General features: G+C 44.7%; 1 protein-coding gene and 1 long non-coding RNA gene across 3 annotated transcripts in view; one reads left to right on the top strand and one right to left on the bottom strand.

The window, feature by feature from the left end:
- Window positions 1-24554, bottom strand: part of ARHGEF4 (Rho guanine nucleotide exchange factor 4) — a 200729-nt gene that overhangs the window by 162747 nt on the left and 13428 nt on the right. The window lies entirely within an intron of this gene.
- Window positions 1074-12279, top strand: LOC141577689 (uncharacterized). Its single transcript, XR_012506932.1, has 5 exons — window positions 1074-1166; window positions 1964-2226; window positions 4498-4591; window positions 4803-4887; window positions 7060-12279. It is a non-coding gene; the product is annotated as an uncharacterized LOC141577689 (long non-coding RNA).

The following is a 24554-nucleotide window of genomic DNA, read 5'->3' as shown; positions in this document are numbered from 1 at the left end:
CCACCCTGCCTGCTGCTGTTAGGCACATCGGATAGAGAGCCCCAAACACATGCCATCACTCCACACCGCCTCTGCCCGCCCTGCTCCCCACCTCCACAGACACAGGTGGCCCTGCCACCAGCTCAGAGACCGGGTCAGGGCCAGGAGGGTAGGCACTTGCCTCTGGTTCCCCAGGTCTGAACAACTGAGTCAACTTCCACACAGGAAACTTAGAAAAGTGCTGTAAATGAGAGAACACAGTATTTTCAGTGGGGAGAAGAAGAAAAGAGGTATTTGAGAAATCTATATATCCTTAAGTTAGACTTTTTTTTTTCCTGAAAAAGAAATTCTTTGATGACACGATGACTGCCTACCATACTAGTCCAGCATTGCAGAGAAAAGAAGAAGGGAGCTCTGGTATTCCTGAAGACATCAGGGCACCTTCCTCACTCAGGGAGCCCCTGGCTGTGCTCAGTACCTGCAGGACAGGAGGGGGCTCCTTAGAAAACACAGGGAGCTCCCCCTGGGTCCCAGAAGCCTCCTCCTTTAGCCCCGTATGAGAAGATGACATGGTATCTACCTCATTCCAGTTCAACAGACACTTACTGGCTGCCTTTTATGTTCTGGGCATTGATCATCCAAAGATGAATGAGATTTCTCAAGTCTTATTCAATCGATTCAATTCTGAAATCCCACTCAGATCTTACAGGGAAGACGCATTCTGCAGCGGGTAACTCTGACTGGGGGGTGAGCACAGGCTCCCATCAGGGAGGGCACACTGCTTCTAGCGTCTGGCTCCTGGGAGACGTCCACTGCTCAGTGGTACCCTGGAGAACGGTGTAGGGTCAGAGGGGCAGGGGGGAAGGCGAGAAGCTCCAGCACCAGCCCAGGGTGAGGGGCAGTCGGCTAATGAAAGCTTGGGCTGAAAGGGGAAGCCCAAGTCTTTCAAAGCAAGTCCCAAAGGAATTGAAATAAAAACAGAAGCGAAGATGCGAGAAGACACACATCTGAGACAGGACGCGCAGCTCCCTGGGACACCTCCACCCCAGGGGACCTGGCTGATCACGTGGATGGAGTTGCTGCTGCCACGCGGTGCAGCTGAGAAGTCAGGGCAGTTGCTCTCCTGATGCCCCGGAGCCTGGCTGCACCAGCAGAAAATTCCTTTTCTGTTTGTCTTCTTTTAAAATGTGAGTACTTTGGGGAAGTCGTTGCAGCCTTGACCGCACTTGTTTGTGGCATTTGGCTTTAGAGGAGGGAGCCTCAGGGAACAGGGCCAGCGTTTTGGACTTTAGGCTTGAGGGCAGGAGGCAGGAAGACCGAGGACAAGGGGGGGACCCTCTCCTCCTGAGGTCTGGCCGAGCCACTCGCCACTGCAACCCGTTTGGTCATGAACGATCTCCTCTCTGTCCCGGACAGTGAGAGCTCCCTCCCACTGGCCACTCTCCAGGTCCAGCTCACATTGGCAGAAGCCCGATGTCTTAAGTCCTTTAGCCTTGAGTTTCATACACTTGGACTGTGTTGCCCATAACCTACTGCTGCCATATACTGACCCCTGGATCCCACCTGCTCATCCCTCCGAGATTTTGGTTTCTGACTCACTCTCAACTCTCCCCAGCGCTAATCTTGTCCTAACTCTTGGCAGTTTCCATATGCTTCTAGCCAGTCCTTTGTGTTAGTTAGTGTTTTACAAATGATAATGTATTTAATCATCACAACCCATTTCTCAAAGGACGAAACGAGAATTGGAGAAAGTAAGGAATTTGCCTGATTCTGCACTGCTCTGTAGTGAAGCTAGGAGTCAGACCAAACCGCTCATATTATAAAGCCTGTGTTCTGGACTGCGTTGCGTTGCCTCCCCACCACTGGAAAAACATCTGCTTTTTCTTGGAAGGGGCTGAGAACAGCTAACACAGATGGGAGAGAGGGTGTGGGGATTTCTTTTGCACGTCCCTTACTGTTTCTGGTCTTCTTTCTTATTTCCAAGTCAAGTTACTGCCCTCTGGTGTGAGTCAGCTCCTCCAATGATGTTGAAATGTGTTGCCATAAAGGACCCCTATGCTCTGGGAAGGCAGGTGAATGTGGGTGCAAATCCCAGTCCCACGATGTTTCATCACTGCTTGAGAATCTTGCAAAATTACCTCCAAGATTTCTGAGGCAAAAGAGGGTTGTGCCGAAGAGCACGGGCTGTGGGATCAGGCCAAAACAGATTCAAACGCCAGATGGGCCGCCAGCCATGACCTTGAGCAGGTGAGTTAAGTCACAGGTTTCTCATCTGCCAAGAGTTTGCACAGGAAGTTACGTGGAATAAATGTGCCCAAGAAACTCTGCATACAGTATGTGCTCAGTAACGTCCCCGACGGGCTGCGAGGATTAGGTGAGTTGATGTATCTAAGTGACAGCCTCCTGGGCAAGGCAGTGTCCTCCCTCATTCCTCCTCTCCCTTCCTCACTCCCCATCAACCCCTCCCGTGTAGACCGCACTTGAGTTACACCACTCTACTCAGCATTGCACAACACACCCCCGTGCCTTTGTCCCAGCTGGATCCTCTACCTCAAAAACTCCTACACTGCTTCATCCTGGCATCTTTTAATGACCAATTCGAAAGCTACTTCCTCTCAGATGTGTTCCCAAGATACCCCAAAGGTTACCATTCACCTATCTGTGCTGCCAGATCAATGTTTATGTCTCCTCTGTGAACGTTTCATATATTACAATTCTTTTTTTAATTAATTAATTTTTTGGAGGGGGAGGTAATTAGGGTTATTTATTTATTTTTACTACTTTTTTATTTGGTGGAGGCGCTGGGGATTGAACCCATGACCTCCTGCATTGTTAATCATGTGCTCTACCACTGAGCTATACCCTCCCACTACGCCATGTCTTAACAGCTTGTGAGCTCCCTGAAGATGGGTACCATGTCATTTCTTTTTGTATCATTAGCCCCATGTATATTTCCTGGCATGTACTAAATTCTGTTCAACCCAGTTGAACACACAAAGGCATGAAAATACTGTGGAGAGAGGCGATTCACCATGAGCCCTGAGCAGCCCTGCACGTACTTGGTGAGTAAGCCAAGAATGCAACTGCATCTCTACTCATTTCTCAGGGTTGCGTTTGCAGCAAGCACCCCTGAGGGATAGACAAAGCAGGCTTGCTATTAAGGAAGTGATTGTGCAAGCTCAGTGTCCCTCAGCTATGACACAAATCCACTGCCTGCACAGCATGCACTTGGGCCCTCTGCACCGACCCCATAGGACTTGGGGGATGGGGGTGAGGGCAAGAGGAACTGGCAGAGGCGTGATGCTGCTGCCGCTGGCTGAGCCATGGGTAGTAAAGCCCTTTGTCTCTGACCCGGGAGTCTTGTGTCTTCTTCCAGCATCTATGAATCAGAAATAGGCTAATTTATTATCTTAGGGGTCAGCAAATGATGGCCCTGAGCCAAATCTAGCACATGGCCTGTTTTGTTCAGTCTGAATTTATTTTTTATATTTTTAAAGATTTTTTTAAAGATGGTGAGTATGTGACAGAGATCTTATGTTGCCCATAAGGCCTAAAATATTTATGATCTCACTCTTAAAAGGAAATGTTTGCTACCTCCTATACTGTCTTATAAGGAGGGTCAAATTAAATCTGAGTTTCTGACCAGTTCCAACTCATCAATTTAATTTTCTTAGAAGAAGAATGTCATATTTCCTCCCAAGGTCCTCAAAGCACCCAGCACAGGGCTCAGACAAAGCTCAAACAAGACTCAGACAAGGCTCAACCAAAACCAAAGTGCCCCGTTCAAAAGATTTAGTGCCTGGCTCTGTTTTTGGACCTGGGGATGCGGAGGTAAGCAAAATAATCAAAATCTCTAACCCCACAGAATTGATATTCTAACTGGAGAGACAGGCAATAAGCAGATACCTCTCAGGCAGTGATAAGTGCCTGGGAGAAAATGAAGAACGTAAAGGTGATGCGGAATTCCAAGATTTAGTTGGGTGGGTGGGATGGGGTGGAGAGAACTGGCTACTATTTTATGCAAGGTATTCAGGGAAAGCCCCTTGAGAAGATGGCATGATTAAGTAAGTGGATGTCTCTCTGGGATCTGCAAACATATAGAAATCTGACACCCTGGGGAAGTGACATTAAAAGCACATTCTATGTCCACCTTCCAGCTCATGGTTTTCTGATCTAAGTTCCCATTCAAGCTGAGCCCCATCTAAGAATGTCCCCCTCCCCACTCTGCCCTGGAAGTGCCATTTCCTCACAGCTCCTTGGAGGCCTGAGGTCACAAATTTTGCACAAGGTGGAGCCTACACGCTTTTTCCCCTGTATCATCGCCAATGAGTGCATCCTCAGTATCTTCCTTTGGCCTTAAAAGCCCCTAAATTAGGAATTACTTTTCCTAGACCCTTATTTTACTCTACCAAATACATACTATTTCCCTGCTCCAACATACACAAGTGATACATTCATCTAAAAACGACTCATAGAATACAGATGTACATAAGAATCACTGAATTTTTACTTTGGTAGGAAGAACGCTGACCCTGAAAGGACATCCTTGGGATCATTCAGAGTTGGGTCCAAGTCCCTCCTTCCCGCCTCGTTGCTGGGTAACAGACCTCAGGTAAGTTACTTTAACTCTCTCAGACTTAGTTTCCGCATCTGTAAAGGGGAGCTAATACTTGTCGCTGAAAAAGAAAGTAATAGATGCGAAGCCCCAAGCACACAGACACGCGGTAAACGCTCTGTAACAGCTGGCACCCTAACTGTCAGGCAGGAGATGAAGCCCTCATCCACCCCGCAGGCGCTCACTTTCTGCTCCTGCTCCTTCCCAGGCAGTGTCAAGTGAAGGGGCTCCTCCAATCAATACGCCCGTCGGTGCCCTCAAGGAGACTGCTGAGTGGTCGGCAAGGGAGCAAGGTAAATAAGCAATGACGATGCGCCAGCGGGATAGGAGCACATCGGGAAGGGCTCCCCGATATGAACAGCTGAACGAACTCTTCAGGTTCTTAGCCAGAGAACAGGTAGACATTTCAGACAGAGGTAATACATTACGAAAAAGGGTGGAAGAATACGTCGTTTGGTAAAACTGAACAATGGGAGTTACAGGGAAGGGGAAGAGTGCTAAGAGAATTAGATCTTAAGAGCCTAATGCTAGGCTAAGGCATCTGGATCCTAAAGACAATAAGAAAACCCTCTGGCTTCCATATGGGGAGGCAATTAGAACGGGGCAAGACTGGAGACCAGGATGAGTTAGCAGGCTGTTCAGAAGTAGACTTAGGAGTTGGGAGGGATATGAATGAGACTGAGATTGATCTGCCTGTGGAATATCTTAGCAAAGGTATCCAGGAGGCCTACAGATGTAAAAGAGTGAAATCTGAGCTGAAGACTAATTTTGGGAGCCATCAATATGTAGATAAAGCTGTAGGAATGAGATAATCCAGGCTTTACAAGACATGGAAACTACCTAAATGTCAACTGACAGATGACTGGGTGAAGAAATTGTGCCATACACACACACACACACACATACACATACACACACACACACACACACACCCCAGAATACTACTCAGCCATAAAAAAGAATAAAGTAATGCCATTTGCAGCAACATGGATGGACCTGAAGATCATCATACTAAATGAAGTAACCCAGAAGAAAGAAAAATTTCATATGATATCACTTTTATGTGGAATCTAAAAAAATTACATAAATGAACTTATTTACAAAACAGAAACAGACTCACAGACCTAGAAAACAAACTTATGGTTACCAGCAGGGAAAGGGAGTGGGAAGGGATAAACTGGGAGTTCAAGGTTTGCAGATACTAACTACTATATATATAGAGAGAGAGAGAGAGTAGTTATATATAAATATATGTGTAGTTTTATATATATATATAAAAGATAAACAACAAGTTTCTACTGTATAGCACAGGGAACTATATTCAATATCTTATAGTAACCTATGATGAAGAAGAATATGAAAAGGAATATATGTATGTACGTGTATGACTGAAACATTATTCTGTACACCAGAAATTGACACATTATAAACTGACCATACTTCAATTTTTTTAAAAAGAAAACAGATTCCTAAAAAAAAAAAAAAAGGATAATCTAGGCTTTGTGTGCAGAGTAAGAATAGAAGAGGGCTGATGGTGGGGCCAAAGAGACATTTATAAGATGAAGACAGAAAACAGAGCCCAAGAAGGAAAGAGCATAAACAGAATTAGTGACAATGAAAATCAGAACATTTTACGATTTTCAAGTCACATTCCAGTTGAGTGATGTTGATGTTGGCAGAACAGCAGACTAGAAAGTGCCAAGTTCTTGTTCCCCGACAAAAATATATATTAAGAAAAAACTAACCAGAAGCTGTCTGAACCACCTTTATAGGACCTCTAGAAAGCACTCAAGAATTTGCAGCGATCAAGCAAATTCCCATTCAAGAAAAATCCATCTTCAGAATTGTAGGAAATTTTCATGGTGTTTGTACTGACCCTTGCCCCACTCCCAACCTAGGTAGCGTTGCTCTTGGTCTTGAGCAGCTGCAGCCCAGTTCCCAATTCCTCCACTTGAACTGGAGGGAGCAGAATAGATCTTATTCACAAATCATTGTCTGTTCTAACTTGTCTGGGGGATACTTGAAGGATTGATTTGCTTGTCTCTGTCTTGCATAACTCAGAATGCAGGCAGGAAAAGTGGTATACACCGCTTTTAAATGCTGCAAGTGGACTACAAACTCAAAGATACCTAGGACAAGAGATTTGGGTGGAGACATACAATAGACCATCTAAGGCCTGGAGGAGAAGCTGGGGTGAGGTGCCTTGGGAAATGAAGAAATTCAAAAGCAGCTGCATATACAGGGGAATTTAGAAAGCCATGCATGCCCAGGCAAGGTGCACACACAGAAGGGACCTGAGAAAACCTTAAACTTTTACCTGGAACTAATGCCTAGACTCAGAACAGCTCTAGCTAATTGATGAAGAACTGCACGAGCACAGAGCCAGTCTATAAAGACTCTAAGATGCGGCTGTTCTTTCTTTTTTGTTTTCATTTTTGATGGTTTTGTTTCTCTGTCTGTCTCAGCTCTTGGCATTCCTGGAAATCTCTATCAAAACATTAAATACACATGAGCTAAAAGAAGAGAAACTTCAGTGAGCATATACAAGCACACATGGCTTTCAAAAATAGTTTGAAAAAGTCTCAAAACAAATGGGCTACTATGACCTTCAACCACCACCACCACCACCACCACTACCACCACAACAGCAAAGGCAGAAATCTGATTTCTAGAGTTACTATATAATAATAACCAAATGCCCAATTTCAACAAAAATCAGAAGGCATATATAGAAAGTGGAAAACATGGCTCATTCAGAGGAACAGAATAAATTGAAAGAAATCATCCCTGAGGAAGTCCAGACATCAATCTTATAAAGACTTTAAAACAACAGTCTTAAATATCCCTAAGATATAAGGGAAAACATAGATGAAGAACTAAAGGAAATCAGGAAAACAATGTATGAACAAATGAGAATATCAGTAAAGAGATAGAAATTGCAAGAAAGAACCAAACAAAATTCTGGAGCTGAAAAGTACAACAAAGCCTACGGAATTTGTGGAACTCCATCAAGTAGGTCAACATACACATTTTTGGGAGTCCCAGAAAAAGAATACAGTGAGAAAGGGGCAGAAAAGTTATTTGGAAAAAATAATGGCTGAAAAAGTCCCAAATTTGATGAAATATTTGATTTTAAAAACCAGTGAACTCCGAGTAAAATAAACTCAAGGTGACCCACACTAAGACACATTATAATCAAACTATTGAAAGTCAAAGACAAAGAGAACATTGAAAGCATCAAGGGAGAAGTGATCTATCATTTACAAGAGATTCCTGTAAGGTTATCTGTCATTCGTAGTCAGAGACCTTGGACCAGAGGAAGTGAGATGATATATTTAAGGTGCTGAAAGAATAAAACTATAAACCAATAATTCTATATATGGCAAAACTGTCCTTCAAAAATGAGGGAGAAATTAAGGCATTACTATATAAACATTAAATTGAGGGCTTCAATACTGCTAAACCTACCTTACAGAAGTGATAAAGGGAATGGTTCAGGTTAAAATGAGAGGACATTAGGTACTAACTCAAAGTCATATGTACATAGGCAAAATACATGGCAAATGTAACATGAGCAAATGTAATTGCCAGAATTATTGTAATCCTGGTTTATAACTTGAATTTTAATCTTCTACAGGATTTAAAAGAAAAGCATAAAAATAATAATAAATCTATGTTATTGGCACACTATGTATAAATATTAATTTTTGACACTAAAACATAAACAGGGTGGATGAAACACCACTGGAGTCAATCTAAACTGTTAGTAATAACTGGGATATTATATGTAATTTCCATTTTGCCATATAGAAAATATCCACAGGATAGCCATAAATGAAAATGAGAAGGGAATAAAAATGTGTCACTAAAAAAAAAAAAAATTAACACAAAAGAAGACAGTAATGAAGGAAATGAAGAACAAAAAAGCTATAAGACATACAAAAAATAAATAGCAAAATGACAGAAGTAAGTCCCTTATCAGTGATTACTTTAAATGTAAATGGCTTAAACTTTCCAATTAAAAGGCATCAAATGGCAGACGTGGTTAAAAAAACCTACATTATCCAACTGTATGTTGTCTACATAGACTCACTTTAGATATAAAGACACAAATAGGTTGAAAGTGAAAAGATGGAAAAACATATTCCATGCAAATACTAATCAAAAGACAACTAAGGTGGCTATACTAAATCAAAATAGATCGTGTCAAAACTGTTACAAAGACAAATAAAGACATTATAGATTGATAAACGGATCAGTTCACCAAGAAGATATGACAATTTTAACATATATTCACCAAACATCAGAGCCTCCAAGTATATAAAGCAAACACTACAGAATTGAAGAGAGGAATAGAAATTTCTACAATAATAATGAAGATCTAATTCCTAAGGCAAAGTAAACAAAAGCAAAAATAAACAAATAGGACCTAATTAAACTCAAAAACCTGCACAGCAAAGGAAACCATCAACAAAAGAAAAAGACAACCTACTGAATAGAGAGAAAATATTTGCAAATCATATGACAGATAAGGGATTAATATCCAAAATATATAAACATCTCCTAAAACTCAACATTGAAAAAACAAACAACCCAATTTAAAAACGGGCAGAAGATCTTAACATTTTTCCAAAGAAGACATACAGATGACCCACAGACACATGAAAAGATGCTCAGCATCATTAACCATTAGAGAAATGCAAATCAAAACCACAATAGGGTATTGCCTTACACCTGTCAGGATGACTATCATCAAAAAGAACACAAGAAACAAATGTTGGCAAGGATTTGGAGAAAAGGGAACCCAAGTACACTGTTGGTGGGAATATAAATTGGTGCAGCTAGTGTGAAAAACAGTATGTAGATTCCTAAAAAACTAAAAATACAACTACCCTATGATCCAGCAATTCTACTCCTGGGTATATAGCCAAGGAAATAAAAACACTAATAAAATATATATACACCCCCACGTTCATAGCAGTATTATTTACAACAGCCAAGTTATGGAAGCAACCTAAGTGTCCAACAACATATGAAGGGATAAAGAAGATGATATACATATACACACACAATGGAATATTACTTGGCCATAAAAAAGGAATGAAATTTTGCCATTTGCGACAACATAGATGAACCTGGAGTGTATTATGCTTGGTGAAATAAGTCAGAGAAAGACAAATGCTGTATGTCCTCACTTATATGTGGGATATAAAAAAATTTAATGAATATAACAAGACAGAAACAGATGCATAGATATCAAGAACAAACCAGTGGTCACCAAAGGGGAGAGGGGTAGGGGAGGGTCAAGTTAGGGTTAGGGGATTAAGAGGTATAAACTACTACATATAAAATAAATAAGTGGTGCTGGGAAAGCTGGGTAACTACATGTAAAAGAGTCAAAGAAAATTGCACAGCACTGGGAATATAGTCATAATTTTATAATAACTTTAGAGTATAATATATAAAAATATGGAATCATTATGTTGTACACCTGAAACTAGTATCACATTGTAAATCAACTATACTTCAAGAAAAAGAAGAAGAAGAAGAGTTAACTTCCTACCCAGGATACTGAATGTAGATCGTGAAATCCCTGAGGAGGGCATCACCTAACTTCTGGTTCAGAACTAGGTCCGCAGAAGGTCAGTGGAGACCCTAAGAACCAGTGCTGTTGCAGCAGATGAGACCAGTGTGTTCAATCCCTTGGGGACAGAGAACCGGGTTTCGGGTGGGAGGGAGTGGCAAAAGAGTCAGGGAAAGAGGTTACAAAAAGCAAGGAAATTGAGTTCTGGGAAGTTCTCTGAATTCTTCCTTACACTCGGACAATGAAGAAGCTACACTACAAGCATTTGAATTTCCTAAGAGCTAAAGAACAGAAAAGAAACGTGTGTAAGTGAATGCAGTATCCCTGTAACACTCATTTCTGAAGACCCACTGCTGAATACAAGATGTGATGGATGACGTCTCGTATTCGATCAGGGAACCCTGACCCCAACCCTGAACCTGACCCTAACCCTAACCCTAACCCCAACCCTGAACCTGACCCTAACCCTAACCCTAACCTTGACCCTGAACCTAAAGCTAATCATAAACCTGACCCTGAACCTAACCCTAAACTTAACCCCGACTAACCCTCACCATCATCCTAGCCCTAGCTCTAACCCTAGACCTAGCCTTAACCAAACTCCTAACCCAAACTTCTTTTTTTTTTTTAATATTTTTATTATTTTTTATTGAAGTAAGTCAGTTACAATGTGTCAATTTCTGGTGTACAGCACAATGTCCCAGTCATACATATATATACATATAATAACCCAAACCTTAACCCTAAACCCTAATTCCTCACAAAAAAAGCAAAAACAACAACAAAAAAGAATTTGATTAAGAAGTCTGTGAGTAACGCTGTTAACAGATACTTTAAACTTCATTGGACACTATTCACATATAAATAAAGAGAGAAATCCAACGTTTATAAACCATCTACTATGTGAAAGGGACAATCCAAGATATTCACTCCAGTATTTCCTCAATATACTCACCAGGTTTGAGGTATGGTGAACTTGATGTCATGCATCAGTGGAAGAGAAAGACAATTTTGGATCAAATTCTATTTTTCTGAAACAGAGTATGGGATTTTCAAACAATAAAACATTTCGTGGGAGAAGCCAATTCAGATAAATAGTATGCCAGCTAGCCTTAGGTGAAGTGTCATTTTAAATAATAAGTAGAATGTGAATGAGGAAACAAAAAAATGTGGCTCACAGCTGAAGCCATGCTGAGAGGGAACTTTGTAGCACTAAATTAAGATAAAGGAAAGCCTTGATCTATAATCTAAGCTCCACTTCAAGAACCTAACTAAAAAGAGTAAAATACATCTAAACAAGTAGAAGGAAGTAAACAAAGATCAGATCCGAAATCCATGAAGTGGAGAACAAAAACAATAGAGAAAAATCAATGTAAAAAAGAGCTAATTCTTTAAAAAGATCAATAAAATTTATAGAGCTTCAGCAAGACTGATAAAGAAAAAGAGAGAAGACACAAACGACCAATGCCAGGAAGGAAGCAGGGGACAGCACTACAGACCCTGCAGGCATCAAAGGTAACAAAAGAATGTTACAAATAACTCTATACACAAATGAGACAGGAAGGGGGCAGGGCACAGCCATTCAAGGAATGACACAGCGATTAGTACCAGGATGGCGGAAGACTCAACCCCCAGCAGGCCTTGAAGCTCAAGATGGTGGGAGATTTGACCTCTAGAAGACCTTGAGCTTCATTGTATGCTCACTGTAATATATTAGCATGGTGAATAACACGCCCACAGGCACCTTGGCAGTCCCAAGGCTAGCCACTAAAGGTCAAAGGGTAGGAAATAGCCAACTTTCTGCGAATCCCAGCCCCTTCCCCAGGCTAGTGAGACTGGTCCTTCCACTTATTAGCATATGAAGCCACCGAGCCCATAAAAACTGGCAACATGGCACCTCGTGGCCGCTGCCGCCCCCTCTCTCTGGCTCACACTCTGTCTATGGAGTGTGTACCTACTTTTACTCTAATCTGAGCACCCAACCCCCACACCTCGTGGCTTTTCTCTTGCCTTTTGATGTGTCTCTAAATAAATCTACCTTTACTCAACTGTGGCTCGCTCTTGAATTCTTTCCTGCGCGAAGCCAAGGACCCACACTTGGTGCGGTGTGTCCCTGGAGCTCCACCGAAGCCTGAGACATGGCCCTCCTCATGCCTCACATCCGTTTTCCTGCATCACATACATTTGACAACTTGGATGAAAAGGACTCATCCATCAAAACACAAAGTACCATCCAACCCAGCAACTGAACTTCTGGGCATATTTCCTAGAGAAATGAAAACTTGTGTTTACACAAAAAAACTGTACATGAATGCTCATAGCAACTTTATTCATCATAACTCAAGTTCAAAAATAGCTTCATATTCCTAATAGATCAAAACTAGAAATAGTCCAGACGCCTTTCGGCAAATGCATGATTAGACAAACTGGTACATCCATACTATGGAATACCAGTCATAAGAAGGAACACACTATCGATATACACACACCTCGGATGAATCGCCAGAGAATTAGGCTGAGTCAAAAAAATCCGAACACAAAGTGTTACACACTCTATGAATCCATTTGTATAAAAGTCTTGAAATGACAAAATTATAGAATTGGAGAACACATTAGTGGTTGTCCATGGTTAAAGGTGGGGGAAATGTGTGGCTATAAAGAAGCAACATAGATCCTCGTGGTGATGGCAACGTTACGTATTTTGACAGTATCCATGTCAACATTCTGGCTGCAATACTGTAGTCTAGTTGTGCAAGCTGCTACCATTGGGGGAAACTGGGCAAAAGGTGCCTGGCAGCTCTCTGTATTATTTCTTTATAAATATATGTGACCCTATAATTATTTCAAAAAAGTTTAACTTCATTATTAAAAAAAGAAAATCATATTCCACTAGCTGATCTGAATCCTCAGAGTACCCTTGAAGGAAATTTGAGCCAATTTTGTCTCCAGCCGTCATGTAAGAAAGCAAAGGCGCACACGGACGGAAGCAAGCTGCTCCAAGGATGACACCAGGCTGGAGCACAGGCAGCTGCCTGGTCAGAAGTGTGACCTGGGGACAGAGGCTAAGTTCAGTCTAGAGCCCTGCTCTGAGCCCACGACTTGGGGAGAAGACAAGAGGGCAAACTCTTACACTGCACTGCGTGATTTGTCTCCTGAAAACAGTTAAGAACAGAATGGGACAGACCCGGATGTCTGAGTGGGCCTGAGCCGCTGGCTTTACAGATGGGGAGGTCCTCCAGAGTCTGGGAGCTGGCTGGGGTCAAGCAGTTAGTAAGCTAATTGCTAACTCATGAAGAGACAAAACCCAGAACTGATTTATGCCGCTGGGCCAGAGCCGCCAGGAAGACTAAAACAGAGGCAAACAAAAAGTTCTATATCCTTCATTCATCTGAAGAGTCAGTTTCCAAAGCGCTTCCTTCGGCTCTCATCTCTCCAGGAAAGCGCCAGCAGCAATCTGTTACCACCAGGGGGCACCAAGAAATCCAAAATAGCTGTCATTTCTCTGCAAAGCACCGGGATCAAATCAGGTGGTTCAGAGAACTTACAGGTGTCTCCTGGAAATCCACGGCAGCGCAACTTGAGCCAAATTCCACACCCCAGGGAGTGCTCCTACCCGCCCCCGCCAGTCACACCCACTATCCAGTATTATCCATACCGTTTCTGATACACACCATTTGGGATTCACTTCTTGATCATGAAAGGCAGCTGGTATCTAAAGAGAGAACTGTAAGTGAACTTACATGTATGTCCTTGTTCGTTCTGCCACCGGTAGCCAAGTGAAAACTAACCAGTGTCGATCTCTGAGTTTTATTTTCTTCTGTCATAAGATGGGAGTAGAAACAACATTTACTGAACACTTAACCTACACATCTCCTGACAGCTGTATGAGGCGGGAAGGACACCCCTATTTTACAGATAATAAGGTGGGCACAGAGACAACACTGTAAACTGACTATACTACAGTAAAAAAAAAGTAAAAAACAAAAAAAAATACTGTATGCAAGAAATTGACACATTATAAACTGACTATACTACAATTTTAATAATAATGATGATGATGATGATGATGATGATGATAATAATAATAATAATAATAATAATAATAATAATAATAATAAAAAACAGAGAAAGTCAAGTGACTTGGTCGCTATCACACCAGCTAGGACGTGGTGAGCTGGGATCCAAACCCAGGCAGTTTGGCTCAGAGGCTGTGAGTGTCTCTTCTTCAAAAATGAAGGACGGCAGCAAAAGTTAATGCCCAGAGTTAGCCTGGCCCCAATAGCCTGACCAGGCGCCCTGCAGTGTCTCTGGGCCTTTAAAAGTGCGGTTCACAAGCTAATACTTGGCCTGTGCACCCGTGCCCACGGAAGTGTGCGGGTGTGAGGCACGCAGTGTTGTGGGCCCCATGGGGGCCGGGTGCCCCTGGCAGCCTGGCAGAGCTCCCTTCCCCACCCCCTGCCACCTGCCCCTCGCAGCGGGCAGCCCCAGGGCCCGACCCCATCCCCCCAGCTGCCCTGCTGCCCTGCGAGGTGCTGGGGTGGTGTGCCCTCATTTCACACATGTGGATTTGAGGGTCTGGCTGATTCTTTCTTCCCTCCTCCTTTGAATCTCCCTGCAACCCATCATCCCAAAACAAGAGGCAAATTCTTCCTCCCACAGGAGCTGGCAGGAGGACCATCTCCTCTCTGAGTAACTCCATTAGCAACTCCATTAAGAACCTTGCACGTCGGACAAAAGAACTTGCTGGCAGTAAGATTTGCCATTGTACCCGAGGTCACCGGGAAGGACACACACAGTTGGAATGAGTCAGCTCGAAGCCGGAGGCTGGGAGGAAAGCCGGGAACCGGGACGAGCCGAGCCCGGGAGCGATGTCGGCGCAGGGAGCCTGGACCGGGTGGGAGGGAGCCCTGCTGAGGACTGAAGGGGCCGTGGGTGCAGAGCCAAGGGTGCCAGGTGTTCCAAGATGACCTCGAGTTCAGTTTTTCAGCCACTATCAGTCACACCCTCCTAGTTTTAGTGCAAAAATCCTGGTTATCTTCTGGGCAGGTTCTAGATGGGGGGAGTCTGAAAGCGGGGCTGGCGGCCAGGGATGTGCCTGGTGCCAGGCGGGCGTCTCTCACACAATCTCTCGGGCTTCTCCCTAAAACTGGAGCTCTGAGTTTTGATAACCAGCAAGAGCAAGAGCCAACCCCCTTTACCAACAAGGTGCACGGCCTGAAATCGGCCTGAATCACTTAGAAAGCGAAGCCTGTTCCCTGCAGAGGGAGGAGCTAGCCGTCTGCTCCCCGCCAGGCGCACCTTGTCCAAACTGCACGGCAGCCTGGCCGCCCGCTGCCCCACCTCGCAGACCAGACGCGCTCTGCCAGAGGCCACACAGCTGACCCGTGATGCGCCGAGATCCTAACTCACATCTCACCAGCCCCTACGCCCACCCTGTTTCAAGGATCTTCCGTGGGGAAGAGGGGGTGTCAAGGCCAGGAAGACGAGGTCTCTCCATGTTTCTTGCTCCACTGGTGGCAGAACTATAAGGAAGTGAGTCAAGTTGTTTGGTTTTTGATTGACAAGGAGTCGGAGGGTCCTCCCCAGGTGGGAGGGCGTGGACCTGCACGTCCCAGACCGCTGGCATGAAGTGTCTCCTGCAGCAGACTCCACGACAAACCATGAGATTGGCAGTCAGGTAACTGTGGAAAATGCTATAAGGTTAAATTTAAAATTTTTTCCTACAGATGTCTCAAAGCATTTGTACACTAGTGGGCATTTTAAAAAACTCCAGGGGTAGGAAGCTGAGGTTTGGAAAAGTCCCTTGTCCCAGAACTGAGCCACAGCCCTCCCACCCGCTGGCCGGAAACCTTGGGCCAGTCGTGCCACTTTCTAAACCACAGTCTTTCATCAGTAAAGTGATGCGACTGTCACTCAGTGACCTCTTAGGGGGGCCTCTACTGTGACATCCGTGGCTTCAGATCTGCTTCTGTGGAAACCCTGTTCTCACGCCAGTGCTGGCAAAGCATCGCCTAGGACCAGCGGCCTGCTCCTCAGAGCCTCTGTCCCTCATCTGCGAAACAGGGCTGACAGCACTTGGGCCCAGGAGAGCTGAGAATTAAAAGTCATGGATTTAGACGTTTGGCACACAAAGAGCACCCCAGAAGTGAGCTCACCCCCTCAGTTTCCACCCTGGCTCTAGCCTTGAGAGTCCTGACTCTGGGAGGTTGCTTAATTTTCCAGCCTTCACTCAACTCAGTGTACACCACTCTGAGAGAGCTACGTGGGAACACAGTGGGTGCAGGAAAATAAGGGCCATTCAAACACGAAGCGATGCTCTTTCCTGTCTCCTCTCCAGGATGGTGTCCTGGCAGCTCGTGGCTCTGGGATGCGCTCCCTCTGGCTGGACCAGTCTCTGGGCCCCGCCCACATCCTTCATGTCCATTTCGGCTTTTCCATCCCGACATGCCCACCCCTCCGTCTGAAACGTACCCCCTTCCAACTACCCAGTTCTACCCAAAGTCCTCCCCTGTTCCCAGGGCCAAGTCGAGTCTCAACTCTCCCATCAGGCCCTCCCCTTGAATCTTTTGCCAACATCCACCTGCCCCATGCTCTCATCTCCTCTGTGCTCTCCAGGGCTGGGGAAGAAGCCACATGAGGGAAAAGTGGAAACACACATGAAAGAAACAGTCTCGCAGGCCTGCGGCCTCCTTGGCAGTGGTGTCTTTCTGCAAGGCCCCTGTATGGGGATGACAGCGGAAGATGAATTCTCAGAAGCAGGGGGACTTCTGCGCTGCACCACAACCCTGAGCCTCTTCAGCAAGTGTGCCCAGAAAGGCAGATAATAGAGCTTTTCAGCTGCTGCCAGGGCAAGCCTGATCGCCAAAGGGGTCCTGCTTGCCACGACTGGTTCCAGCGAGGGGCCTCACTCAGCCCCTTCTCTGTGTGACTGCAGCTGACGTCCGAGACACGGCTCGGTTCTCAGCCCAGCCTCTGGTCCCCAAGGTGAACAAGCAAAATCATAAAACCCTTCTCTACTCTTTTCCTGCAGGGTTTGACCTGTAAGAAGTGGCCATTCCCCAGGAAAGCAAGGGCTCTGTTTTAATACAGAAGCGTCCACTCCTAACTCGGCTGTGACCGCTGGACACAGGACGCCGTCTCCCGGGGCTCCCACCCCTCTAGCTCCCTTCCACACCGCTCCTTCTCCCTAAGTGTAGGGGCATCGTTCCCCCTTGAGGCTTCTGTGCTCCTCCTGATTCTAGATGAGGTCCCTGGATCATCTCGGTCTCCTTGGCTTCAAGTGCTCCCTGCGTGCTCAGCACCACCGAGTAGGTGTCATCGGCCTTGCTCTGCAGGCTCACGGGCCTCGCGCCACCAGGACTCGCTGCTTATCTCATCAATGCCTCGAAGCCTGGTCCCAAACAACACCAAGGATCTCACCCTGCCCAGTCCTGTACTCTCTGTTCACCAGTGATACCACCATCACTCAGCGGGGGAGGGCGGAAATGCTACATCCTTCTGGACTTCCTCTCTCCCTCATCCCACCTCCTCGCCGGCTCCAAGTCTTGTGGATTACATCTCTCAAGTGCTCCCGGGAAATCCACTCCTCCACCCACTGCCACTGGTCCAGCTGTACCTCCTCATGACTGGCACAGGTCATTTTCGCAGTGTTCAAACCCCTCTGCAGGCCTCCAGCTGTCTCTCCTTACTCTGTTGCCAGACAGATCTTTCTAAACCATAAACTAGAAACTTTATCACATCAGCCCCTCCCATCAAAAATCTGTGGAGTCCCCTCTGTGCAGGCTGAATAAGAACCCCCGAGGTGTCCATGTCCTAATCTCCAGGACCTGTGGACATTACCTTTTATGGCAAGAGGGACTCTGCAGATGTGAGTAACTCAAGATACTGAGTTGGGGAGATGTTCCTGGATTATCCCGGTGGCTCCGTGTCATCACCAGCGTCCTTATCAGGGAAGTGAAGGAGGAATCAGAGTCAGACAAGACCATGTGATGCTGGAAGCCAAGAATGATGTGAGACCTCGGAAGATGGAGCAGGCCATGAGCCAAGGAAGATGGGCAACCAGTAGAGGCTGAAAAAGGCAAGAAACAGGTTCTCCCCTTGAGCCTCCAGAAGGAGCCAGCCCGGAGGACACCTTGACTTGAGCCCACTGAATCTGACTTCGGACTTTTGTCCTCCTGAGCTGTAAGACAATAAATTAAGCTACTACGATGGCGGGAATTTGTTACAGCAGCCATGGTAAACTAATACACTCCATAAAATTTCCAACAGAATCCACTCTAGAATGACACAAGGTCCTCCTGTCTGATCTGACCACTCTCTCTCCAGCCCTTTCCCTCTCTGTTCCATGCACAGAGGGCTCCAATTGTATAAAATCCTTGGCTTTTGTTCCAGAAAGACGCCACTCTTTCACACCTCTGTGCCACAGCTGGCCCTGCTCGCTAGACCACCTTTCCCCCACGTTGCACTTAGCCCAGGGCCAGGAAGGGCTTAGCTCCCCTGGGAAACCCCGCCTGCTCCGCTTTATCTGCCACTAAGGCTAATCCCCCAGTCCGGGTGAGGAGACCCTCTGCTCTGTTTCCGTGTCACTGTGGCCTTGTAAGAAATTCCTCAGTTAAGAAAAAGGCATCAGGGAGGTTCTGTTTCCAAGTTAGATGAAGTAAGCACACTCCACCCTGCCCCTCCCACTAAATGCAGCTGTGAGGCTCCGACAGAGCAGCTGTTTGAGGGCTCTTGAAAGTAAATAGTAGCAATCGGATAGGAGAGAAAGCCAGAGTCTGAAATGCCACTGAGGTGAGTTTGATGGCTGGCACCCCCTGCCCGACCTGGAAATGGGCACCAGGGCTCAAACAGAGAAAAGTCTGGGATGAGACTTCTAGAACTGACCCGAGGAAGAGGAAAGGGACTTGAAACACTCAGGAGTGGTGGGAAGTCTCCCATGTAATTACTTTTCTTTTTTCCATTTTCTTATGTGCCAAAAGAAATGACCACTGAAATTAGAAAATATTTTGAACAGGATGAAAATGAAAACACAACACATAGTTATGAAAGTAGCCATCAATGCTAATCCCTTGGACAAGAAAAGGAGAATAAAGGAATATTATGAGCAATTCCATAGCCATAAATTTGATATCTCAGGTGAAATGGACCGATTACTTGTAAGACACAAAGATTAAGGACTTGTACTAAAATTCACACAAAGAGGATCATCTGGATTTGAAGTCTATCTGTCAAAGACTGAATCAATAATTACTAACATTCCAAAAGAGAAAGCACCAGGCCCAGCTTATTTCATGGACAAATTCTACCAAACATTTAAGGAAGCAATTCTCCACAATCTCTTCCAGAAGACAGACTCAGAGGGAATACTTCGTAACTCATCCTATGAGGCCAGCATTTCCCTGATATGAAAACCAGAAAAAGACATCACAATAAAGGAAAACTACAGACCGATAGCTCTTCTGAATAGAGATGTAAAAGTCCTCAACAAAACATTAGCAAGTCGAATCTGACAATGTATTAATAAACATTATATACCACAACCAGGCGGAGATTTATCCAGAGTATGCAAAGCTGGTTCAACATCTGAAAATCAATTAATGTAATCCATCCATCAACAGGCTAAAGAAAAATCACATGATCATATCAATAGATGCAGAAATAGCATTTGACAAAATCCAACATCCAATCATGATGAAAACTCTCAGCAAAGTAGGGTTAGGGGGAAATGGCGAGAAGCCGGATGCTTTCCCCCTAAGATTGGAAACAAATTAAGAATGTTCCCTCTGACCACTCCTATTCAACACTGTACTGGAAGTCCTAGCTAATGCAATAAGACAAGAAAAAGAAACAAAAAGCAAACAGATTGAAAAGCATGAAATACATCTGTCTTAGTCTGCAGACAACATGATTGTCTATATAGAAAATTCTAAGAAATTTACAGAAAAAGCTCCTAGGACTAATAAGTGAGTTCAGCAAGGTAACAAGATACAAGCTCAATATACAATAATCCATTGTCACAATCATTAGGATGACTCTTAACAAAAAGACAGAAAATGACAAATGCTGGCAAAGATGTAGAAAAATTGGAACTCTTGTGCATTTGTTGCTGGGAATGTAAAATGGTGCAGCCACTGTGGAAAACAGTAGTTCTCAAAAAATTAAAGATAGACTCACCATATGATCCAGAAATTCCACTTCTAAGAAAGAATTGGAAAAAAAAGAAAGATATCTCATAATTGTTAGCATTCACTCCACATTACAGATCCCAACACACACCCTTATGTCTACCCTCGGCAACCTCTAGTCTACTTTCTGTCTCTATAGATTTGCCTATTCTGGACATTTTCTGTAAAGGGAGTCAAACATCAGGTTGTCTTTTGTGACTGGCTCCTGTCACTAGGCATATATTTGAGATTCATCTATGTTGTATTTGTCAGTAACTTTTGTTGCTGAGCAGTATTCCACTCTATAGATACACCACAATTTATTTATCCTATCAATTGCTGATGAGTCATTCACAATTTTGGACTATTATAAACAAAGCTGCTTTGATTATTCAGGTTCAAGTCTTTGTGTGGATGTAAACTTGCATTTCTCTTAGATAAATACAGAGGAGTGGAATTGCTGGGTTATGTGGTAATCCTATGTTTAACATTTTGAGGAACCCCCAAACTGTTTTCCCAAGTGGCCGCTCCATTTTCCAATCCGACCAGGAATGTATAAGGGTTCCAACCTGTCTACGTCCTCACCAACACTTGTTCTTATCTATATTTTTCATTACCGTCATGCTGGTGGGTGAGAAGTGGCATCTCATTGTGATTTTGCTTTGCATTTTCCTAATGAGTAGTGATACAGAGCAAATTCTGATGTGTTTGTTGGACACTTGTATACCATCTTTGGAGAAATGTCTATGTAAATCCTTTACCTACTTTTAATTCGGGGTTATTTGTGTTTTATCACTGAGTTGTAAGGCTTGTCTATATACATCTGGTACTATTGTTGTACATAGTGTGTCTATAAATATTATAAGCTCATCGACACATCGTTATAATTATTACTTTATACAATTTTTCATCTTTTTAAAAAGCTGAGAGAAGTATATATTTATAGAGTTTGTTATATTAACCTTCTTATTTATCATTTCTGTTTCTCTTCATTTCCTTCCATGGATCTGAGTTATGTCTGATAACCTCCAAAACAGCTTTATTCCCAATCACCTTTGTACCATTCCTGTCAAATATCTTGCATGTCTATAGGTTATAGAGACCCATTAATACAATAATATGCAGATTATTTTTCGCAATCGCTTTCTCAACAGTTAAGAGGAGAAAGAAGGAGAAATATGCGATTATCACTGTCTCTGACCTAGACAGTTACCTTTACTGGCATTCTCTGTTTATTCATGCAGATTTGAATTATTCTCTGGTGTTATCTGCTCTCAGCCTGAAGAATTTCTTTCAGTATTTCTTGTAAGGCTGATTGGCTAGCAACAAATTCTTTCCATTTTTCTGTATCTGAGAATGACTTTATCTTACCTTCGCCTCTCCTTCTGGTACTCCCATTATGCATATATTGATGTACTTAATTGTGTCCAGCATTTCTCTGAGGCTCTGTTCATTTTTCTTCATTTTCCCCCTCTCTTCTTCAGATTGTATGATCTTTATTATTCTATCTTCAAGCCCATTAATTCTTCTGCTGGCTCAAATCTATTGTTCAGCCCCTCAAGTAAAATTTTCATTTTGGTTATTGTACTTTTCAACTCCAGAATTTCCACTGGCTAATGTTTATGTTTTCTATATCTTCATTGATATTTTCTATTTGGTGAGACACTTATTACATCTCCCTTAAATTCTTTATGCATGGTTTCCTGTTGTTCTTTGAACATCTTTATAATAGCTGAAGTCTTTGTTCTGCCTATGCCACCATCTACACCCCTTCAAGGTATTTCTATTGCTTGCTTTTCTCCCCCTGTGTGTGGGTCACACTTTCCTACTTCTTTGCATGTCTTGTATTTTTTATTTTTTCACTGTTCTTGTCAAAAACTGGACATTTCAGATAATATATTGTGGCAATTCTGGATATTAATACTGCCCCCCAGGGTGTTGATGTTTTTGTTGTTTGGTCAATTGTTGGGGGGGGGTTGTTTGTTTTTGTTTTGTTTTGTTTTTTTAGTGACTTGACTGACCTAATCTGCAAAGTCTATTTCCTCACAGTGTGGAGCCTCTGATATCCCTCTTCAGGATTTTTTTCTTCTTATTTTTGTCTTTTTGGCAGGTAACCTAGGGATTGTCCCTTGGCCAGTCTGAGCCACTTATTGGCTAATGGTTATGCTTAAGTCTCCCTGACTTGTTAGATGTTTACCCTTTATAGGGTTAATGAACAGAAATTTCAATTAAATAGAGTCTTGAGACCAGAAGTGGGACCTCTCATGCCCTGAGATGATAGTCGAGCCCAACAAGAAGAGCCGCCTTCTATCCTGACACCCCAGCCAATGAAAAGCCATGGACTCTTTGTTTACTGTAGCCCCTCCACAACTTCCTCTCCCCTCTATAAAAGCGTCCTCCTTCTCCTGCCATCCAGGGACTTGCATGTGGCTCACCATGCTTGCAGACCCCAGATTGCCCTTCTCTGCTGATCCCAAATAAACCCATCTTTGCTGGAGAAATGTCTAGCAGTCTGTATGTTTCAGGTCAACCCTTTACCATTAGATGTGTATATAGCTTGGAAGGTGCTATTACGGTTCAGGGAGTTTAAAGTTGGACAGTTTGGTCCAGCTTTAGCTGGGGACCAGTAGTTCCCTCTCTGATCATTCCTGAGAGGGTGCAGCCTTGTGTAGGTATACAGTCTTCCAGAATTCCAGTGATGTGTGTGGTTTTATCTTAAAGCATGACCTCCTAGGAGTCGTGCCTGGGCAAGAATTGATTATTGCTCAGCCTTTCAGCCAGTGTTTGGTCACAGGATCTTCTAGGCCCCTTTTGCCACTGAGGCTTCTGCCCTGTGTCGACAGGTCTGTGTGTGGCTTGGAGAATGCTCCCACATCTGCCCACAGCCTGCTCTGGTGGCCCCTGCATGGCTGCAGTGAGCAGTGTACACACCCTTCCCAACTCCCAGGGCTGCTGTGATCTCAGAAGGACTCTTCTCAGCTGCATCTGCTAAACTTTTTCTTGTTCTGCCATTTGCTCATTTTCTGAACCTGCATTACTCAAACCCCACACTCTTCAAGGAAAGGACTGGCCTTTGACTGGCTCTTGGGAGATAACCTCAGAGCTCGTGGAATATCCTGCCTGGTAAGACTGTCTGCCCTATGCTGTCAGCAGCATTTTACAGGTGAGAAGACTGAATCAGCTTAAGTGATGTGTCCGGAGTGGCCCATTTACACCACGGCACTCATCTTGCTCAACCTGCTTCCCTTCCCCATCTGTTGTTTTGAACTTTTGTATGAGATTCCCCCCCAGCAGACCCCGGCCCGGGCCTTGACATGGGTGTGGGGAGCCAGAGAGTCCTCATGTATGAAGGTGTCGAGCAGGAAAGGCCAGGCCAGGGCTGGGACACGGCCCCAGGGAACCCAAGGAACCAGACAGGCGTGGCACCTGCCAGGTGAACCATGATGGGAGTTCCCTGACCTGGGTGCATCAAGCTTCCAGAGGGAGGCAGCTTCCTCCCTGAAACCTGAGAAGCTCCTTGGCCTGTTCTGGAGGCAGACTCATGATCCCCAGGGAAGCAGAGTTTGCTCCGAGCCCAGGAGAGCAACAGATCTTTTAATATTCTCCCTCTGGGTGCCATGGCTTTGACCTTTTCCCACTAAGCCCTCTTCTGTCCTGCTCCTGGGCTCTGGGAAGGATGTAGACCTGCCGCCTTGAGAAGCGGTGGCCTCCTGTGCCCCTCAGTCCTTGCCCCGGGTCTCAGCACACCCACAGCTGATGTCACCCCTCCTGGCTCTCTGCTGTCATCAGGAAATGTCTGGGATTAATGCATCCTGGCCCTTCTCTGCTTCCAGACTTCTCCCTTGCACATCCCCACTCACATCTAGGCGTCTCCTGAGACGTTCACATTCCCAGCACAGCCCTCACCGATTCTTTGCCTTGGTCCATGTTGTCCCCGCCTCCTTCACAGGCTCCCCCAGCTCACTCCTTGGCTCTCCCCCCGGACATCATGAATCCGTACAGGGGCACAGGGCCCTCACCTAATGTTCCCCACACGCCTGGCTCCTCGGGAGTCTCCCCCCTCCCCAGCAGGGCTGACCACGTCCTGTCCTGGGTTCCCCAGCACCTGCCACTTCTTGTCCTCCCTCTGACCGCCACTGGGGCGAGCTGTTGCTGTCGTTGTTGTGACTGTTAGGGACCTGCCTGTCTCCATGGCTGGACTACCAGCTCTTCC

Source organism: Camelus bactrianus, chromosome 5, assembly GCF_048773025.1.
Source record: "Camelus bactrianus isolate YW-2024 breed Bactrian camel chromosome 5, ASM4877302v1, whole genome shotgun sequence".
Classification (NCBI taxonomy): domain Eukaryota; kingdom Metazoa; phylum Chordata; class Mammalia; order Artiodactyla; family Camelidae; genus Camelus; species Camelus bactrianus.
Note: the sequence above shows the minus strand (reverse complement) of the source record. Positions and strands in the feature narration are given on the sequence as shown.